Raw genomic sequence first — 21,515 nt, 5'->3', positions numbered from 1 at the left:
TCTATTTTATAAAATTAAAAAAATTCTGTAATTCTGAAAAACATTTGTTATCAGAATGAAAGATAACATAACTAGTCTTAGATGTAGAATTCTTTCATAAATTAGAACAAGACCACCTTTATCTTTAATTAATAAATTTTAAAAGTTATGTTTAATTTAAAATTAAGATTTTATATACTATACTCTTTGATAATAAATAATTTGGAAACAGATTTTTTAATTTTAAAAAATAAACGTGTAAAATAAGTATGCATTTTTAAAAATCAAATACTTAACTAGGATTTTATTGTAGAGATGGTATGATCTTTCTGGCTATATATAGTTGGAATTGGGCTGGGTCCTAATTGATACATAGGAAACCAAATAACCTAGAGAAAACAATACCCATGAATGATTAGCAAATTTCTTAGATATAAAGGAAATGATTTAACTTCAAGAGACTAGAATAAACGAAAACATATTCAAAATTGAAAATGTTAATGGAAGGTAAGCTTGGTTTGCATTTGTGCATTTTATTTTGCAGACTAGAGCAGACATAAACTTCTAATTTTGTTAACATTGTAGCAGTTCATGGCAGTACAGGGGAAGACTTTTAGAAAAGAAAAAGATACTGGAGGAAATGATTGATCTTTTCTGACAGCATGTAACACTTTCTACAGGGTAAACAATAATGCTTAGATTCTTTTCCTTTAGCATCAAAAAGGCTCTGCTCTCAGTATTTAACAGCAGAATGAACAAAACTTGCTTTATAAAACAAACAAATCCACAGTCTATTTCTGTTTGTTGGTTTTACTATGGTGAATTCCACACAAAAGGGGATTCCTTCCTACTGCTTTAACATAACACATTTCCGTGATTATGAAGTGTAAAAGTGCTAGCCATTTTAGGTCCAAATATTGAGGCTTATTATTGTGGTGAGTTTGAATGTTGGCTTATATGAGATTTTCTTCTTCCCTATGCAAATGAAGTGGCAAAATGTTGCTTTTAAGTCGAGATCAGGTAAACTGAGTCTAGATGCATCTAATTCATCTAACTAAATCTAATTAAACCTAATTAAATCTAAGAACCCACTAGATGATGGTAAATCAGTTTTGTAATATCTAGCAATTGCTTTAAAATTTTTTTTTTCTCTCTAAAAACACAGCATTTGCTGGCTCCTCTATTGCTGGATATGTCAGCTATTTACAGAAGACTTTCAGATGAGATCTTGTAGAAAGGACCCCAAAAGGCATTCATTAGGAGAGAGTTAATTATCTGGTTTTACTGTGAAATGGAGAGTTAATTTCTGTCTATCATGGCACCACAATAGTTTTAAGGTCATGAATCATTTTGCGATCATCCCTCACATATTTTCCTCTCAGATGTATACGCTTCCTATTTCATATCCATTGCTCAGATTAGCTCTTCCTTTTGAATTTATTACAATAGACACATTGGGGTTGACTAGTACTTGCTCTATCCTTTCTTGTTAAGAACCCTGTCATCCTGGTCCAACAGCTTTGTATATGATTCAAATATTGCTTTTCACAGAAGCAACTTTTAACATGCAATGCGAACATCCTCATTATGGGAGAGATGAGAACAAATGACAGCATGATATGGCTGTCTTCTGAACTGTGCACTTATTGACCTATTTACCAATTATAGCTTTCTCATTTTAACATTGTGCATTATGGATATTCATCAAGGACAGTAGATAACTCCTATGAAAGTAGAGTCCATATTAGTATGAAACGGAGGTTATATTATTTCCTATAAAATTTACTAAAAGGTAAGCATTAAGAATACAGACACAAGCATATAAGATTGAAAGTCTGAGTTAACTCATAACTATTTCAACAATGCTGTGGTGGACTTGATAGGCTAGTTAGCATTTCAGCATGCATTCAATGCACATTAATAGGGCTATTAATATTATATCCTTATGTTGCTGTTATAAAATAAGAGTCCTTTTTTAGAAAATTTTTTCCATGGTTAACTGACTAGGACGCCAAAAATATCATAAATATTTTGGAGCAATGTTATAAGAGTCATTTGCCCCCAGCACGTTCTAGTTTAGCAACATGAGTGTTAAGTAAACCATGTCAATCCAGTGTCACATCTTTGCCATTTCAAATAAGACAAGTGCAAATAGTTGTGTGTATATGTGTGTGTGTATGTGACAAATTGGATTAAATGTACTTTGTACAATTAAGTTTAGTGAAGTCAGCAGATAATATCAAAAAAAATTAGAAACAAGCCTCTTATCCTCAAAATGTAAAATTGTATTCATAGGAGCCAATTTTAATTTAATTATCTTTTTTTGAAAAGTGCCGAAAATACCTTAAACTAGGGCAGGATTATTTTATTACTTTAAAGATATCTTGATTGATACTTTCATCCTTATTTTTTATTCTTTTCGGAGGTATAAATTAAATGGAAATAATATGGAATATATGTTAGATCTGAACAATGTGTCTCAATAATAGAAAAATATGGACAATTCATTATTTTATGATGAATATAAAAAAATTCCAGAAATAAAAGTTAGCTTTACAAATCTGTTGACTGAATTATTAATAATCCTAGGCAAAAAAACACCATCAAGAAAAAATAAACCTTTGATTTTTGCTTAGAAAAGTTAGTAGTCACTGAAAAAGTAGGTCAGTGAAATAACTGGATTACTCAAATTAATCAGAACTGACAGGTAGACTACTAGAAGTCTATAGGCTACAGAGTTTTGGTTTGAATGTTTTTGTAAATCTGGCATTTCTTAGGAGACAGATGAAAATTAATAAGATTATGCTAATTTATAGCATAAATTAAAATGTTTTATAGCACTAATACCATCGAAGACTTTACTCGGCACTGAAAAGTAAACGTAATAATTCTAATTGTATATTCATTTTATGTTTTTCAAAATCAGAAATCATCCAAAACTCAGTTACACTGATGCAATTATTTGTACATGCAAATATAACTAGGATGAATATTTTATGCTTAACTTCAAAACGACGGTAAAATTTCCAATACCACATTGTATTTTTAAGTTCATGCAGTAAGAGTCATCTAAATGATGTAAAGAAAATAGGGGTAAGCAAGTGTAAACATAATGTTTTTGTTTTTTGAAATAGTTCTGGGTAGATTTAAAAATTATGTATGTTTATACTTTACAAATTTAACACATTAATAAAAGTCCAAAATTTGGAAAAGAGTGATAATGGATTTACTTACGCAGGCCACGTTTTTAAATTTTGTATTATTCCGAGATGGCTTCTTATGCTACTTGATGTGTCACTAGACTAAATATTCTCTGTGTTCTAAATTGATGGTAAATATCTTGGCCCCCAGTTGAAGATTCCATGTGAAATATGCTGTCTGCAAGAAAACGCATCACTCTAAAGTGTGTTTTAAAACTATTAGTAAAGGCACTTTCCACCCTGATAATTTGCATAGAACACAGTGAAGCAAAGAAACATGCGATGCCTTCCAGCTAGATGCTAATAAGGCCACAGGAAAAAAAAAAAAAAAAAAAGAGCATTTCAAATACATCTGCATAGCACCCCCAAGTCTTTCTCTAAAGTAGGGTGAAGACTCCTCATTGCTTATACTGCAAAAATTTAGCACACTTTCAAATAAAATATATCTTCACCACTTTTTTAAAGGAAATTATTACGTGTTACTCTTAACTGATCTATTTTTAGGAGCCAAAAGCAGCAGGGTATGTCAGAAAGGGCTGCTTCATGAATTATGTATTTGTCCTTTTTCCACTTGGCTACATTCGTTTTATTTTATGAATCCTTGAAATCCTGAGAATGGTAAGTTTTAGGCTGAAATTTTCAAAATTTCCTAGCCATATGCTTGCTTATCCAGCTACATCTTTCTACGAGGCACTTGCTCCTCAGAGAAACCAGCTCTAGGACCTTTCTTCATGAAATATAAAAGTGATTCATTTTTTTTTTAAACGAAGGTTGCATATCACTTGAATTGTTTTTATTTGCATCATCAGGTTTTTAATTACTACTGTCATTGTTTTCACTTTCCTAAACTTGTAGTTAAAGATTCAAAGTGTATTCACCTCTCAAGGCTTAAATTCTATTAGATGGTGCATATTTTGTTATTGGCTTACTGTTTTACCAGAAAATCACAACAAACTATTGCAAATAAGTAAGTTGAAAGTAAACTGGTTGTATAAATTTTACAATTTCCGTTCGTTAAATATGGTAGCAACAAAATTATAAAACCTATATGAACAACATTCTTCCATAAAGCTTTGTGTAAGAAAAATATTTCTAACAGCTGTGACTAAAACTCTAGAAATAAGATCATTATTGCTGACCCTGAGCTGAATATTAAACATAGAAATATGGATTTGCTCCTCATCCTCATAAGAACATTTGCTTCGGACATAAATAGGAGGGTCTGGCTCACTGAAAGAAGCTCTCCCACTGCCCCCTGCATCCTTTTGTCTTTATCTAATTCCATCATCTCAGATACCAAAGATTCCCTCTCACAATGGTTTGCAGTTGCTTGTTATGCATGACCTTCTGTATTTTACCTGTTCCTTTCGTTGCCCCTGGAAAAACTGAAGAGGAAAAAAAGAAGAAGAAAGAAGAAGAAAGGAGGAGAAAGGAGGAGAAGGAGGAAGGGGAGGGAGAGGGAGAGGGAGAGGGAAAGGCGGAGGAGGAGTAATAGTTGTACTACTGCCTTTCCCAAAGTCGGTTCATGCTTGATGCTCTCACTGAAGCAGGTCAAAGAAGGTGAAACGTCTTCCTTTTCAATAGACTGTATTTTTAAAGTTAGAATTCCACATTGTACTTAAATAATATAGCAAATGTAATTTTCAGCCTTTAAACCACAATTCCAGACCACAAACAAATTTTGAAGAAGCTAATTTAAATTTCTTACAAACTATTTTTATGATACTAGTATAGAGTTAATGTGGTGATAAAACCTTTTGCAATCATCTTCTTGGAGATCAGGGCTTATTTTCCTTGATAATTTATTTAAGTTTGAGAATATTAGAAACAACATCACCAAAAATAAAAGTGGGTTACTTAGAGATTTTTTTTCTTGCAAATGACTCTTATGTCAAAAGTCACTTGATTTGCAACAAATAATAATTAAATTTTCATTCGAATAATTTTTTGGAAGAGCTTTCCTATAAGTGTACAATTTGTACTCAATGTTTTCCTTTATTCAAAATGTCAGAACTTTAATTTCTGGTGATGTTAAAATACAGCAATAATATGGCAAAACATATTAAATGTGAGCAAAAGGGAATGATGCGAAAGAAAGGACCAGAGTGTATAAGGAGGAAATTTAGGTATTTATGTACTCTATAATTTTAAAATTATCATTGAAGAAAATGAACTTATCACTATGCACATTTACTTCATCTGCAACTATTGTTTATTGCTTTAAGGAATTATTCAAAGTATCTCTCTATTCTAAACCCTTTACAGTTCTTTATAAGTTAGCATACATTTTCTTTTTTTTTTTTTTTTTTTTTTTTTTGTAGAGACAGGGACTGGCTTTTTTGCCCAGGCTGGTCTCAAACTCCTGGGCCCAAGCAATCCCCCTGTTTCAGCCTCCCAGAGTGCTGGGATTACAGACATGAGGTAGTACACCCAGCCTTTCAATCGTTGATGATAAAACAAAAATTCAAACTAGAACGGACTGTTTCTCAGACATTATATGTCAGTGATTTGTGATGGTTTTGAACACTTTATGCCTGTTTTTATTTGTTAGAGACCAATATGTGTCACAAATACAAGAGAGAAGCGTCCCTCTTGATCCCAATCTCTTCTCTTATGGTAGTTACATTTAATGTATATGATAAAGTGATGAGATGCTTGCCTATCGTTTATGGGCCCAGAGTAAGTTACTAACATTATGTCTATTGGTTTATTTCACACAATGCATATTCCAACAGTGCTTAGCTTTTCCAGAAGAAAAGAACATCAAAGTTTTCCAAATTTACATACATATCAACGTAAGTATTCACACCCATTCATAAATACAGTCTTCAAATTATTAAGTTGAGATTATTTTCAAACTGAACTGTAAAACATACATTTTTAATTAGAGGAAATATATTTTTATAAGAATAAAACACTTGTGGTTTACTAAATTACTAAGAATTAATTATAAACTGGTGGTATGTACCTCCCTCTCTATCCTTCTTTTTTACTAAATTGAAATAAATCAAAAAAAGAAAGCAGGTGGGTAGTTACAAAAATGTTTCATTAAAAAAAGCAGTAGGAACCACAGAGAATCTTATGCTTTTTGAGTAGAAAGTCTTGATTCTGCAATGCTGACTGTTGCTAAGACCAAGGCTGTGCAGAATTTAAATATGATAGAAACAGTGAGCCTGCAATATCTGTGCCCACTGAAATACAGAGAGCCCTAATTTGTTTTGCTTTTAATTATAATGACATTTTCTATTATTAATCACCAATTGGGAAGCAAGATGCTTTTTGTGGTATGCTATTTTCAAGTCATAGTTTTTCTCCATTTGCTATGCACTTTATTTTTGTATACTGAGTTCATTAGGTTGCATTAGGCTCCTTATTAGAGAGAAAGACAAAGCTGGTCATTGTGCCCAAAGTGTCTATGTTTCAAAGATTACATAGATCATTATTTAAAACCATTTAAGTTTATGAGGAAGGAGAAACATTGTCCAGAGAATAAAGGCTACCTGCTTTGTACTTATTACTATTATTTTTATTAAGAGCAAATTATGTGTGCATGATTTCACAACTATAAACAACAAAAAGCCAAAAACCAAGTACAAAGGAGTAGTTTAAACTTTGAATCCCGTTCTCAATAAGTTCTTGAAGAAACAGTACAAAATAGGTAGAACGGAAAGATGAAACCAGAAGTTAAGGCATTAAACTTTGTTTTTAATCAGCCATATGAATGGTAACTCAACTTTTTCCTAAGTGACCATCTCTCTTCATAAATGGCAACTGTGATCATGATGCCAATGTTCCAAACATAAGAAAATAATTAATCCTACAAAGTAGCCAAAATTCTGAAGTAAACATATTCCTTAGTATGACACTGAGAACCTTTTCAGGGTAAGACATTGACCATGCTCTTTGGATTCCAGAAACATAGGCATTCCATGGAGTTTTTCACACCCACAGGCCTTTGTTCATGTTATTTCCTCATGTTTCCATTGCTCAAAGGTCTTTTCTAATTTCTATTCTCTGTAATCCTTTTCCATTCCCCATAATCCAAACCAATCACTCACTCTTCTGATCATACTTAGTTTATGCTAATACCATAACAACTAAGTGTGTATGTCTGCTACATTAATTTGTTAGCTTCTCAAACAAAAGGACCAGGTGTTAGTCTTCTGTGTTCTTTCTAGCACCTAGCACAGTTTATTGCAGTGCTCACAAATGTATACCAAACAGAATAGAATCGAAAAGATATCATTATCGTGATGTTAATTTTGTGTGTCAACTTGACTGGTCCAGAGGATGTCAAGATGTTTGGTTAAACATTACTCTGGGTGTCTGTGAGAGTGTTTCTAGGTGAAATTAACATTTGAATTGATAGACCTAGTAAAGTAGATTGCCCTTCCCTTTGTGGTGGACTTCTCTAATCTATTGAAGGCCTATATAGAACAAAAAGACTGAGTTAGAGAGAATTTGCTCTCTCTGCCTGGTAGTCTTCAAACTAGGACATTGGTCTTCTCTTGCCTTCAGATTTGGACTTGAGCTTGAACTGGAACTTATGTCATTGGCTTGCCTGGTTCTAAGGCCTTTGGACTCAGACTGGAAATATATAGATATATTCTATTGGTTCTTTTTCTCTGGAGAACCCAGAATAAGATAATTATCAGCCATTCATTTGGGCATATGAAAATTTACAACTCTTAATCTTATTTAAAGACCCATTTTAAAATGAAAGTTCTCTTCCCATTCTTTATGAACCTATAAACAAACACTGTCTTCAAAGAAGAAATAAGAACTTCAGCAACCATAATTTAATTATTGCAAACAATTCTTTGGTCATGAAACAACAGCTTTGCAAAGTGGAACTATTTCATAGCACCATTTTATGGAAGGACAACTTAACAGCTACACTGGGAAAAACAATTCAACATAAAAGTGATAAAATCACCCTGTTTCACCTCTGTGCCAATGGCTCATGGTGTTTCTAAAACAAGGGGAAGGAAATAGCCCTAATTATGTCTTGTTCAATTGCATCATTTAAAGCATTAACCTGCTTTTAGCAAGGCTGTTTTTGATCATCTATCTTTACTAAGCAAATGCTGCTTTTCTGTCATCTTTTCCCTATGGAAAAAAATTTAGATTATTTGCAAATCATTAACACTAGGGAATATTAAAATATAATATATATTAACTTCAGTTTTCATGGGTTAAGAAAGAAAATGTTTGAGATAATAACTTATAAATAGGCACAGTAGGCCTGATTCTTCTGGAAGAGTATACATAGAAATGTGTATCTGACAACTCCAGTGTTATCAAACATGTATATTTGGAAATATCGTTTACTATAGTGTACTCTCTGTCCTTCACCAAGCCAGTGACATACAGTGTATTCATGGCTCTGAGAGGAGATGGAGAAATAAAACATACTTGGTTTTATTTTATGGGCGATGGATTTTGTGTGACTTTGATGTACCAGTGTAAGTTCATTGATTGGGTGACTCTGATGTACCAACGTAAGTTCATACAGTGTAACAAATGTATCACTCTGTTGTGGGCTATTGATAGGGGAACAGGCTGTGCACATGTAGGGAGAGGGGTATATGGAAACTACTTTCTACTCAATTTTGCTGTGAATCTAAAACTGCTCTAAAAATTAAAGTCTATTTAAAACAAAAGGAGGGGAGATAATCTACACATGAAATCCCTAAAGATAATAACTGTGCCTCATTGTATACTAGACTGTCTAGAAGGTTGTATCAAGTCTGCTTTCTCTGTACAAGTGCTCTCAAGGAACAAGGGGACACCCCTAGGTGCGTTCACTGAGGAACACACATGCACGAGCCAAATGACTTCACACTCCTCAGTCAGAGAGGGCTAACATGAATTATAGTCAAAAGAAAGACAGGCACAGAACTGAACCTATCCCAGAAACTGGCTTCTCCCAAATATCTTTTCAAAATATCACCTTTCTTTTCTTTAATATTTTTCTTTGCCTATTTCTCTCAAATTCTGAAAAGGAGAAGGGAAGACAGTAGGCCCAATAAAGTGCAAATGGAAAGAAAGGGTGGTTAAAAACGATGACAGGTGTAGCTGAAATCTGGAATGCTGTTAAATTTTTAACTCTCTCTCCTAATTATAGCCCTCCTGACACTTTCTGTTTCTGAGCTCCATCAGTGAATGGTGGAAATGACCTCAATACATTTCATTAACTAGATCTCAGATTTTTTTTTTCTTCTTCAATCACTTAAGCAAAGCAACTCTCAAGCCTGACTGTCCTGTAAAAGGTGAGGTCTCCTTCTTGAAGCTGAATCACTCCCTTGGGGTTTGAGGGTCATTTACCTTTGGTTAGTACAGCAGATGGAATGTTGCATGCTTGGCTCAGGGCTTCTGGCTAAGTGCCCTGGACTGTGAGGACAGTTGCTTAACTCAGAAGGTGGCTTCAGATTCCCCCTGCCATCTTTCCAGGGCTCTCAGCTACTTGAGAAAGCTATGAATTACTGTTGTTAAAATGTTATACAAGAAACTAAAATACCTCAACAGCATAAAAACCCAAGTCATTCAATTATTAATAAAAAAGGCAAATGACTTAAATAGATATTTTTCAAAAGAAGACATACAAATGACCAATAGTATATGAAAAAAAGTTCAGTATCACTAATCTTCAGGGAAATGCAAATCAAAACCACGCTGAGATCTCGTCCCACTCCAGTTAGACAAAAAATAACAAATGCTGGCAAGGATGCCTATAAAGCAGAACCCTTATACACTGTTGATGGGAATGTAAATTGGTACATTTGCTATGGAAAACAATGTGGATGTTTCCTAAAAACCTAAAAATGGAACTACCATGTGATCCAACAATCTACTACTGGGTATATATCCAAAGGAAAGGATATGAGTATGTAGAAGAGATATTTACACTCTCATGTTTGTTGCAGCATTATTCACTATAGCCAAGATATGGAATCAATCTAAGTGTCCTCAACAGATGAATGAATAAAGACAATACACAGTGAAATACTAATTTATATATACATATATATGTGTGTGTATATATATATACAGACACAAAATGAACATATATACACATTGCATATATATACTACATATACATTATATTATATGTAGTATACAATGTATATACAATGGAATAACATTTAGCCATAAAAAATGAAATCAAATCATTCAAGGCAACATGAATGAATCTAAAGGATATTATGTTAAGTGAAATAAGTCAAGCACAGAAAGATCAATACTGCATGTTTTCGCTCATATATGGAAGCTAAAAAAGTTGATCTAATAAAAGTGGAGTATAGCATTGCATTTACTAGAGGCTGGAAAGGGTAGGAGGGAGAGGAGATAGGCAGAGTTTGGTTGACAGATACAAAATTATAGCGTAAACAGGAGGAATAAGTCATAGTGCTCTACAGCACTGTGAGGTGACTAAAGTTAACAACAATTTATCGTATATTTTCAAATGTCTAGATGGGAGAATTGTGAATGCTTCCAACACAAATAAATCATAAATTTTTTAGGCGATGGATTTGCTAATTACCATGATTTGATCATTAGACAATGTACACATGTATCAAAATATCACACTATACCCCCAAAAATAGTACTTTTCTTATGTGCCAGTTAACATAATAAAAATGTAGGTACAGCCAGGCGCAGTGGCTCATGCCTGTAATCCCAGCACTTTGGGAGGCTGAGGCGGGCGGATCACCTGAGGTTAGGAGTTTGAAACCAGCCTGGCCAGCATAGGGAAACCCCATGTCTACTAAAAATACAAAAGTTAGTCAGGCATTGTGGTGCATGCCTGTAGTCCCAGCTACTTAGGAGGCTGAGGCAGAAGAATCGCTTGAACCTGGGAGGCAGAAGTTGCAGCAAGCTGAGATTGCACCACTGTACTCCAGCCTGGGCCACAGAGCGAGACTTCATCTCAAAATAAATAAATAAATAAATAAAAAGTTAGGTACAGAATTCTAGATCAGATGTGTGCCCCAAGAAGTGATTTAAATAATAAATTATTGTTTCATTTCTGCAACATAGAAATGAGGAGCCAGTTTCTTAGAAAAATGAAAAAGAAAAAGACTTCATTGTATGAACATTTATTTCTTGGGCTTTTATTATAGTTACATTGTAGCACTTGTGTTAAAACTCATACATTTATCAAATAACCTAATGGTCCATATAGAACATAATGAATGCTTCACAAATTATCAAAATTCTCTTGGATAGATGAGGTGTCTACATTTACTGAGTGTTTTACTTTTATTTTTACTTTTTGTATGCCTAGGTTTGTGCTAGGTTGCTTGCAATGTATTATCACACTTATTCATCACAGCCGTCCTAATGCTAACCTCTCTTTTGGACAAATAAAAAGTTGGAGACTTAGAAATGAGAAGAGTTTGCCCAAGTTTACACAGTTAATAAAAGACAAAATTGGAATATGAGAGCACTTGCTGTTTCTTATTACCACACTATTGACAGAAAATTGCAAAATGGCAGAATTTGAAACTGAGTCTCCTGTCCCTGAGTGTGTGTTCTTTTCATTATGATTCACACATTCCTATAAGCGCCTGAATTTTTCTCATGGAGTTAAGAATTGGCAGTGAACAACAAAATGTACTGAAAAATTCATGGGCTTTTGAGTAAGAATCCCCTGAGTCTAAATCTCAACAAAGCCATTTATGAGGGGTATTATTTGGGGCAAATTATTTAGTCTCTCTAAGCATTCATTTCTATCTCTGTAAACCAATAATATACACTTCATAGGTAAAAATGGAAATAAAATGTATAGCATGTATTTGATTTTGTGAAAAAATGCACATAAAATCCACAGCATGATATTTGGCACTTAATTGTTGATACTCGATTGTATAATAGACAATTAAGTTCTTTCAAAATTATTCTAATATTGGTATAATACAAAAATATTTTGAAAACATATATGTGCCTGAGTCTATTGAGCCAAGTTGGGGTCCAGGAGCCTACAGGATAGAGGGGGTGATTTAAAAGCAAAGATAATAAAAAGAAAAAGAAAATTAGTTTATAAAATGCAAAAAGGAGGTGGAGGAATGTAATAGCATTACAAGATAGGCTAATGTCTTGAGATAAAATTATCTAAATATGTCCTTCCTCCCTACCCTCTTTCTCTTTCACATAATAAGGACTAAACTATCACTAACATGGATGGAGTATATCCCTCCATGTCTTCACGCCTATTACAGCAGCCAAGCACTACCCAACAATGAGATAGTAAGAGAACCCAGAGAAAAGATGGTATATCACGTAAGTGGGGAAACAGCAAGGGCAGAGGTAGTCCTCTAGTACTTCCTCTCCCAGTCCCAGCCTAGGCAGAGGGAATTAAAATCCAGATTTTGAACACTTGTGCTCTTTGATTTTCCTTCCCCTATCCCTAGGCCCTGAAAGTTAACAATCTTAATTTATATTTTTTGGTGTTTTGTTTCTGTTTTGCTTTGTTTTGTATCTGATGTTCTCTACTTGCACAAACTTTGCCACCATGTTTAAATGACTTTGCACAGGGTTGGTAGTTCCTTCCAAGGAAGGGAGGGAGGGAGGAGGGAGGGAGGAAGGAAAGAAGGAAGGAAGGAAGGAAGGAAGGAAGGAAGGAAGGAAGGAAGGAAAAATTATCACAGCAAGCAGTAGGGGACCTGAGGTCTGAGAGTAAGATCTTATTAGTCATAGACAAAATTTAAAAAATACTTTTCTTAGTGTGATTAAGTATGAGTAAATTTGCAACTCTCTATAAGAATCTGTTCTCACTTTCAATTCTCTAATTCATATTTTGAATATCATTGAAATAAACTTTACCTTTCAATAAAAATATTCAATTTAGATAGGTAGTAAGAAGCATTTTGATTGGTATTAGATGATGACTTGAAATAAGTAAACTGACTGGATTATATTAATATTTTAATTAATATTTTTCCCCCCTGAATATTTTTCTTTCCTTTCTCTTCCTTCTCTTTCAGCATGAAATCAGCTCTGTGCTGAATGCCTCAGGGAAGGAATGTGGCTGAGAACAGAAAACAAAAGTAAGCAGCCATGGCTGTATTCATTTTCTAATTAATTCACTCATTTACTCTTTCAGTATATAGCACTGCTGAGAGAATTCCAAAATGGTAGCTTTTTTCCTCCTAAAATATGTCATGTCAGCTCATAACTTACCCTCATATTCATTTATTTAATAAACAAATATTTGTGTGTGTGCTCTTAGCATGTATCAGAGTATTCTGGATGCCGGATGCCAAAGGTAAAATGGCAAGAAGACAAAGACCCATTTCATGTGGAAGTAGAGGGCAGATAATTTTAAAAAGCAAGGAATTGCCTTGATGTATTTTCTACGCCCAAACTAATCTCCAGAGAGGAGAAGAAACGTTGTGAGGTAAACACACAAAAACAGAGAGACCTGAAAGGAAAAGGATTTTCCTCAGAGAATTATATCCCCTCAGATTAAGAGAAGAAGGCAATGATGAGAGAGACCTGTGGTTTCCTGCCGGGGCTGAAGGTCCCTCCTCTCCATTTCCTGGGAAAGTACAGCAAAAGGAGAAAATGGCTTCACACTGCTTCTGGGCGAAGAGAACATATGCCCTCTCTCCCAAGATTTGCCCACGAACCATGCTTGGCACTGAGGCGTCAGAGAGAACTGAGGGACTTGTAAAGGCTACGTAGGCCAGGATGACAGCTGTCTCAGCAGCTACAGGCATGGACTCACAGCCAACAACCAAATGGGCCATCCCCAACTCCTTGGCATTAAGACCTTAATATCATAGTGAAATCCTAACTAGAGAAATGTCAGTAAGGATTGGGGCTTGGGAGTTCAGGTATTTTTTTCCCAGCAGTCTAGTGGAATTTGTTCTGGAGTCAGAAATTAAATAGCTTATAAATATTAAGTAATATATTATAATTTTTAATTTCATAGACTGAGATATCTATTACACCAGTACGGTGCTTGGGTAATCTATCTTGGCATCTTTCTTTTTTTAATTCTGAATTTTTTAATTTTTGTATTTCAGATGGTGTTTCGCTCTGCTACCCAGGCTGGAGGGTAGTGGTGTCGTTGTTTCTCACTGCAGCCTCAAACTTCTGGCCTCCAGCGATCCTCCCACCTCAGTCTCCAGTGTAAGCGGAATTATCAGTGTGAGCCACTGTGCCTGGCTCTGTCTTGACACTTTTGTATTTTTGAATGCCACATTAAAGCAGCTGTCAAGTCCTGTCTCTCCCCGCACACTCTGTGTGTGTGTGAATCTGTGCGTGTGTGTGTGTATTTCTCAAAACTATCGCTGCCTATCTTAATTAGTGTTTCCTTGGCTCATCTCTCCAAATTGCTACACTAACCAAATGTTCCTGCTTCCAGTTTTATTATCTTTCAGTCAATGCAATACCCATTGCATTTTATTTAAAATCTGTATCTCACAATGTCTCTTATCTGTTTCACACCCTTTGGTGGTATCTATCTGTCACAGTTAAAAACATGACCCACAAGCCCTTCCAGGAACTGGTTTTTCTCTTCTTCTCCAATCTTCAGCCTTAGCTCCTTCTACATCTTTCAGTTTGGTTTCTGATCCAGCTACATAGCCACATATTTTTTTCCCAGTTTCAGATCCTTTGCTCATGTTGTTCCCTCTGCTTGGAATTACCCTCACTTTGCACTCACTCTGCCTTTGTAACTTCTACTTATGCTTTAATGTTCAATTCAGGCAATCCTTTCCATCAAGATAGTCTCTGATTTTGCTTTAGTCTACTTCCTGTAGTACCACTGTAATTTATGTAATAATTACACATAACTCCATTTTATATTCTGTGGACATCTAATTATGTATCTGTCTCTGCCCACAAACTGTGAGCTCTTTGAAGGCAGGAGCCATGATCACCAATCTTTAAGTCTCTATTACCTACAACAATTTCTGGCCTAAATAGGCATTCGATTCATGTTTGTTGAACTGAATAAAATTATCTAAACAGAAATCTGGCAACACTTCAGGGATCTTTCATCAGGAATCTAATTTTAGAGAATCCAGATGTTTCCAGGCAAGTGAATTAATGTGCCAGTAATTCTTCAGGGTCCATCAATGTATACGTTGTCTGATGAGTTTAAGGACTGATCAGACGCTGTTTCGCAGATGTGAATGTCTAGAGCTGTTCCTGAGGTAAGACACTTTAATTATGTGGATGTGCCCTTTAGATTTGTATTCAGTGCTATCATCATGATTACCAGAGCAATCATGACCATAATAATAGCAAGAGTCCCTTGCATTTATATAGTAGCTCATAGTGTGTAAAGCATTTTCTTACACATCACAGCTTTAAAAGATAAACAGGGTAGGCATTACTATCTCCACTTCAGAGATGAGATAACTGAGGTTTAGAGAGCGTAAGCATGTGGTCTAAGACCTCAAGCCCATTAAACTGCAGAGCCAGGATTGAACTGACTTGTTAATCTTTGATTCATGCTGTCTGTTTAAATTCATGTCAATGAGCATGTTTTCCAGAGGAATTAGGAATTGCCCATCTAAGCTCACTTCTTTTCATTTCAAACTTAGATGCAGGATGTGCCTAAAGAGAAAGAGAAAGAGAGGCATGATTTCTGCTACATGTCATTACTTTGGGTTCTTCAAATAAATCAGTTAAATGTAAGCCAATTTCTAGTAAATAAATGAGTAACTATAATTGCTATTGAACATCTAAAGGTAATGTAATGGATAACTAATTGTTTTCAACGTGAGCCTAGGATTGGCACACAAAATTGGGAGAAACAAGACAGCGTCTTTTGGGGACTTCTCGATCTCATTTATTTTTCTGTCTCTTCTCCCTAACTCACCACTATTCATGATAAACTTAAAGCAACTAATCTCTCAATAACTGTTCTGCACTCATGTCTTATTTCCTGTCCTACCTGTCAAGTGCCATAGAGTAGCATTAATATCTTATTCAGTCTTATTAATTCATTTAATAAGCATGAATTAAATGTCAATTGCATGCCAAGATTCTGATACACTCGAATGTTACCAGGATGAATGAGACCAAGCTAGCCTCAGCTCTCGTGTGGAGTATGCAATCCAGTGGGGGAAGATAGGTGACAATGAAAGCAACGTTCCTGTGGGTTTCAGAAGTATGTGGTAGCACAGTGATAGCCCCCAAAAATGAATAAACCATTTAGCTTGGAAGATTCTAGTGAGACATCAGAGAAGATGCATACAACTTTGAGCTTCAGTTTTACCATAAAACTAGTAGATGGTCAATAAATGGCACATAGTAGATGGTCAATAAATATTTGCTGGTTGATTAAGACACAATCTGGTACAAGTTATTACAACCCTGCTAAATTCAAATCACTACAGTATACTCCCTCTCTTAGAAACATTAGCCTTGTAACTTCATCTGAGTTTGTGGAATTAAAAGTTTCTCTCTGTATTATAGAAACTTCAAGCATCTGCAAAAGGCTGGGCAAGACATCCTTCCAGCTATATTTGACAATCACCTCCCTTGCCTGTGAGCAAGGTAGTAAGCTTTGTCTCACAAGCTGTTCACTCTGAATGAAGAATTTGTTCTTTTTCAGGGGACTGAGTGTCTTTTACATGAGAGAGGTTTGTTTCTTCCTGCCCAATTTGAGTTTTTATGTTCTAACATTAAAACATAGTGAGTGAAGATTCTTTTCACCCACCCATTTCTAAGTCAGATGAGTCAATGTGAGATGACAAAAGAAATGACGATCACTTAAGAGACCCTGTGATCCCTTAGAGTTGACCACAGAATTAAATATGGCTTCTTTAGGTAAAAGTCAGTAAACCAAATTAACTGTCACCTATTATATTTTTCCTCCTTTGCTGGCATGTCACCTATTATATTTTTCCTCCTTTGCTGGTATTCCTTTTGAGGTGAAAGTCAATAAACCAGAATAACCATCACCGATTATGTGTTTCCTCCTTCACTGGTACTCTTTAAGGCAAATCTTTCTTTGTAAATTTTTAAAAAGATAATAGGAAAACAAATGGAATTCTAATGTTTTAAAGTTTTGTGTTTCCCAAAATTGAATCAAAAATTTTGACAACATACATTTGTGGTTCCAGGAAATTCAAATAAAAATAGCTTTTGAAGACTTAAAAAAAATCCCCAATGGATAAATATAAAAGTTTAATGGAACTACAGTCTTCTGGAGCAAATGTGAAATACTTTCTGCGCTTTGGGTTTATTTCTTTTGCACAATTTCTATTTTAAAAATTTTCTACTGGCACTGACTCTAGAGCTGTACACTGGCTTTCTAGTATAAGTAAGTCTGCAAGCCTGGCTTACATACAAACACTGTACTGGATGCTTAAACACTAAAATTAAATAAACCCCTTATTCATCACTTTCCTTCATCCTCCCTTTCACCTGTCACCCTACCTCCACCCAAGTTTCACAGCCTAAACAGAAGAGATCAAAAGACTGAAATATTAGTGATATTTTGGAAGGAAGAATAGATGGAATCCAGATGGATGGAAACCTTTATCTGATTCTTGCACACATGACCACATGTAACTACTGCATTACTTTCTGTTAATCGTTTCTCTGTTCTTTTAGTTTGATGATGACTTCTGCTAAAATATCTTGCCAAAAGTAGAAAAATTTCTTGTAAAGTAATTAATACAGTATTTATATAGAAAAAGCTTCATGGGATGGGCGTGGTGGCTCATGCCTGTAATTCCAGCAATTTGGGAGGCCAGATGGGTGGATTGTTTGAGGTCAGGAGTTAGAGACTAGCATGGCCAACATGGCGAAACCCTGTCTCTACTAAAAATACAAAAATTAGCTGGGTATGTTGGTGCATGCCTGTAATCCCAGCTACTCAGGAGGCTGAGGCACCAGAATTGCTTAAACCTGGGAGGCAGAGGTTGCAGTGAGCTGAGATCATGCCACTGCACTCCAGCCTGGGTGAAAGAGTGAGACTCTATCTCAAAAAAAAAAATAAAATAAATAAAATAAAATAAAAAAAGCTTCATTAAAAAACTCTTCCAAAAAGCCTATGTAGAAATGTAAAATATTAACTTGTTCAATATTACCCTAAGCCAGTGAGGTAAAGAGGAGGCAAAATAGCACTGCTATTTTCAATTTTTGTCTAGGACAGGTGAAAGCTTAAATGATTTTTTCAAAATCAAAATGCAAGTCCGTGATGTGACAGCTAGGATGGCCATGTGTTTCTTTGGTATGTGAATAAACATTTAGCCAATATTATTGTTCTATAATGGGAAAATTTAGAAACAATTAAACTGTTCTTTCATCTTTAAGTAAAGATGCTTGTTTATCACACATTTATTTTCAAGAAATTCTTTTGACAAAATATAAAAGTTGAATGATTTAGAGTAGCAGTCATCAAAAGTAGCCACATAACACAGTGGAAATAATGATGAATAACAAAAAAGATCGAGATTTTAATACTAGATTTGCCACTGTTAACTCATGGCCTAACAAAAAGATTACATTTTCATTTAAAAAAGCAAACACACAAAAAATAACCAAAAAAAAACCCCATGAGTATAGTTATAACTTCCATGAAAGTCTCACTGGATTTTCTTGAGATGCTAGATTCATTATCTGTAAATGATGTGTGGAGTTATATACACTCTCTCTATATATTTATACTTTCTAGATAATGGATTATATATCTAAATTGATTTATAACACTTAAGACTGATAGAACAGAAATGGGAAATATCATTCACAAAAATGATGGTTAAGACTTATTGAACTCGTACTATATGCCAAGTATTAAGGACTTTATATTTGATAACTTACTATTCCTCAGGACAACCCCAAGAGGCAGGTTCTGTATGATTCTCATTAACAGATGAGGAAACTGATGTTAACAGGATTTTCCCCCCTACTCTCTCTTCTGTATGCAGAATTTTATATTTGGGTATGGCTGACAGATTTTCAGTCATTCACATATTAACACCAAGGCTTCATACAAAATAATCTCTAGTTAAATGGAGCTACAGTTTCAGGTAACAAGATACTAAGTTTTACTTGTGGGTTTTATTCCAAGATATATATATTTCTACTGCTCTAGCTCCACACTATTTCTATAATCAACTGAGCTTACCATACTTGAGAAAACAAATAAAGGTTCAGTGAATAAATATGCATATAAGTATTAGTTAAGTGATTTTCAATCTCTTTCAAGCTAAGTTTATTCAAATATGTAATGGACTATTGCAACATCTGCAAATGTTTTTCCATAATTTGGGCAACAAGAAGTATAATTTTTTTCATCGAGTCCAGTTTGATTGACTAATTTACATCATCAAATACATTTTTCCTTGTTGAAAAATGTACAAATTGTTTACAGTAAAAACGAGATTCCAATAGCTTTAGTTAGTGCATTATTATATTTGTACTATATCAAAATTCTGAATTAAAAATGTTGCTCTGTGGTTATTTTAAGGTCTCTAATTTTGTGCTATTTAAATAAAAGCCAGATATTTAGAAATTTTGGAATTAATATATCATGCTCTTTAATATCTATGTGTTGAGTAGTGGAAGGACAGTTGAAGTCACCACTTAAAGCTTTTTAAATAGATTACCTTATTTAAATAAGTAAACTCTTCCATTTTTACTTGGATGTCTTCGTTCCAAGGAGACAACACTTCAAGTGAACATGTAAGACTGGATAAATAAAATTCAATACATTATATCTGACAGAGTTTTAAATCTCTACACAGTCTAATAAAAAATAGGTTCCAGATTATAGCAATACCAACTTTCTTGGAATCTTACAAAACATGTTCAATCAACTAACCTATGTGTATACAGTAACAACTGTAATGGGCCCTATATCATGCTACATACCATGAGGACTATAAAAAATGTAAAAGCTTCTGCCCTTCTGAGTTTATAATGGAATGGGGAAATATTATTTATGAACCTGAAATTATTTCACAGCTATACTAAAGTATACGCAATTAATGTTAGCTCTGAAGGCATTGCCCATAAATGGAATAAAAAGACAAGAATCTGGGCTGCAATAACTGTTTGGTTGCATGTAAAATATATGTCACCTAATGTGACAGAGTCTTTAATAGAAATGTACTATATACTCTAATATTTTCCAGTCTGAATTTATGCATTAAATAAACATTTTTTTAAATCGATTATGTAGTAGGCTCTATATAATGCACTGTGGGGAATATAAAGGTAATTAGGCTAATAAGCTGTATGGTAAAGGAAAAATGATACATCAGTAAGTATCACACAAGCCATAATGTGTGAATTGCAATAAAAGGCTTATGGGATTCAGGGACGGGAGAAATCCACTTCAAATTGAAGTAGAAAAAGGAAAGTTCCAAGGGCATTTAGATGAAAAGTAGAAGTGATGGCAAAGATGTTTCTGAAAGCAATCAGGAAAGGATATACCAAACAGGAAGTAAGAGCCTGGGTATAGAGGGAGGAAATTAAGCTTATTTAGGGGAAATGAAAAAGGTGAAATTAGGATGCTTTGTTATGAGGTAACCCAGGAGCACAGAATTTTGTTCTTTGCTAGACAATTCCCAATTCCCACAAAGTCACCAGAAGAAATGTATGCTCAGAGGCAATGACCAATCAAAGAATAATCTTCATTCTGTGAGGATGTGGCTTCAAACACTTATATAATGCCTTTGTGAGCTAGTCTGACCTACATAGAGAACACCTCCTCATAGGCTAAACGCAGCCTCCAACCTAGAGCAAAAGTATGCAAAATGCTGTCTTCTCACCCTTTGCTAGAAGTTGGCTTCTAGCAAAGATTATTGGCTTAGGACAGGCTTACTCAATTCCAGGATTCATTCCTAGAATAGAGGTAGTGGGTATCCTTTACCTTAACCAATTCATTCATTCAGCAAATATTTATTAAACATTTACTATTCAGTCAACACTCATAATGCCTTGGGATACTTAACTGAGCAAAACAAAAATTCCCAAAATATAGTGTAGTTTAAAATTTGTATTCACAACATAGCTATGCACACGTTGTTTCATTATCTCTCTATAACTGAATTCATCCATGAACTCTTTATGCCTTAACCTTTCTGACTCAAGCTATTTAGTCAATATCCCAGCTTCAGTGGGACTACTTGGAGAGATTACCCTGATGTTGGAGAAAAACAGTAGACACTGTCTGATTCCAGCCTGGAAAAACAAAACTACACAGCAGAGATGGACCAGCCAGCTGTCTCATCAGGAAAGGGAAGATTAGTGGAGGAAAATATAAAGTTGAATCTTTTCATGTACCACAAGTTCTACTTGATTCAACCTGCCAGGTTACACCTTAATTCCAGGTGGTATTTAGATTGAACATAGACTTATGTA

The 21,515-nt window shown here is 34.7% G+C and overlaps 1 long non-coding RNA gene across 1 annotated transcript in view; it reads left to right on the top strand.

Moving 5' to 3' along the window:
- The first annotated feature begins 346 nt into the window (after positions 1 to 346).
- Positions 347 to 21,515, top strand: part of LOC129048535 (uncharacterized) — a 245,024-nt gene continuing 223,855 nt past the window's right edge. The window contains exons 1-3 of the long non-coding RNA XR_008510915.1: positions 347 to 486; positions 13,166 to 13,228; positions 14,210 to 14,315. This is a non-coding gene — a long non-coding RNA (uncharacterized LOC129048535). The remainder of the gene's footprint in view (positions 487 to 13,165; positions 13,229 to 14,209; positions 14,316 to 21,515) is intronic.

This window comes from Pongo abelii, chromosome 1 (genome assembly GCF_028885655.2).
Source record: "Pongo abelii isolate AG06213 chromosome 1, NHGRI_mPonAbe1-v2.0_pri, whole genome shotgun sequence".
Taxonomy (NCBI): Eukaryota; Metazoa; Chordata; class Mammalia; order Primates; family Hominidae; genus Pongo; species Pongo abelii.
This window is presented reverse-complemented; position numbering and strand designations above follow the sequence as displayed.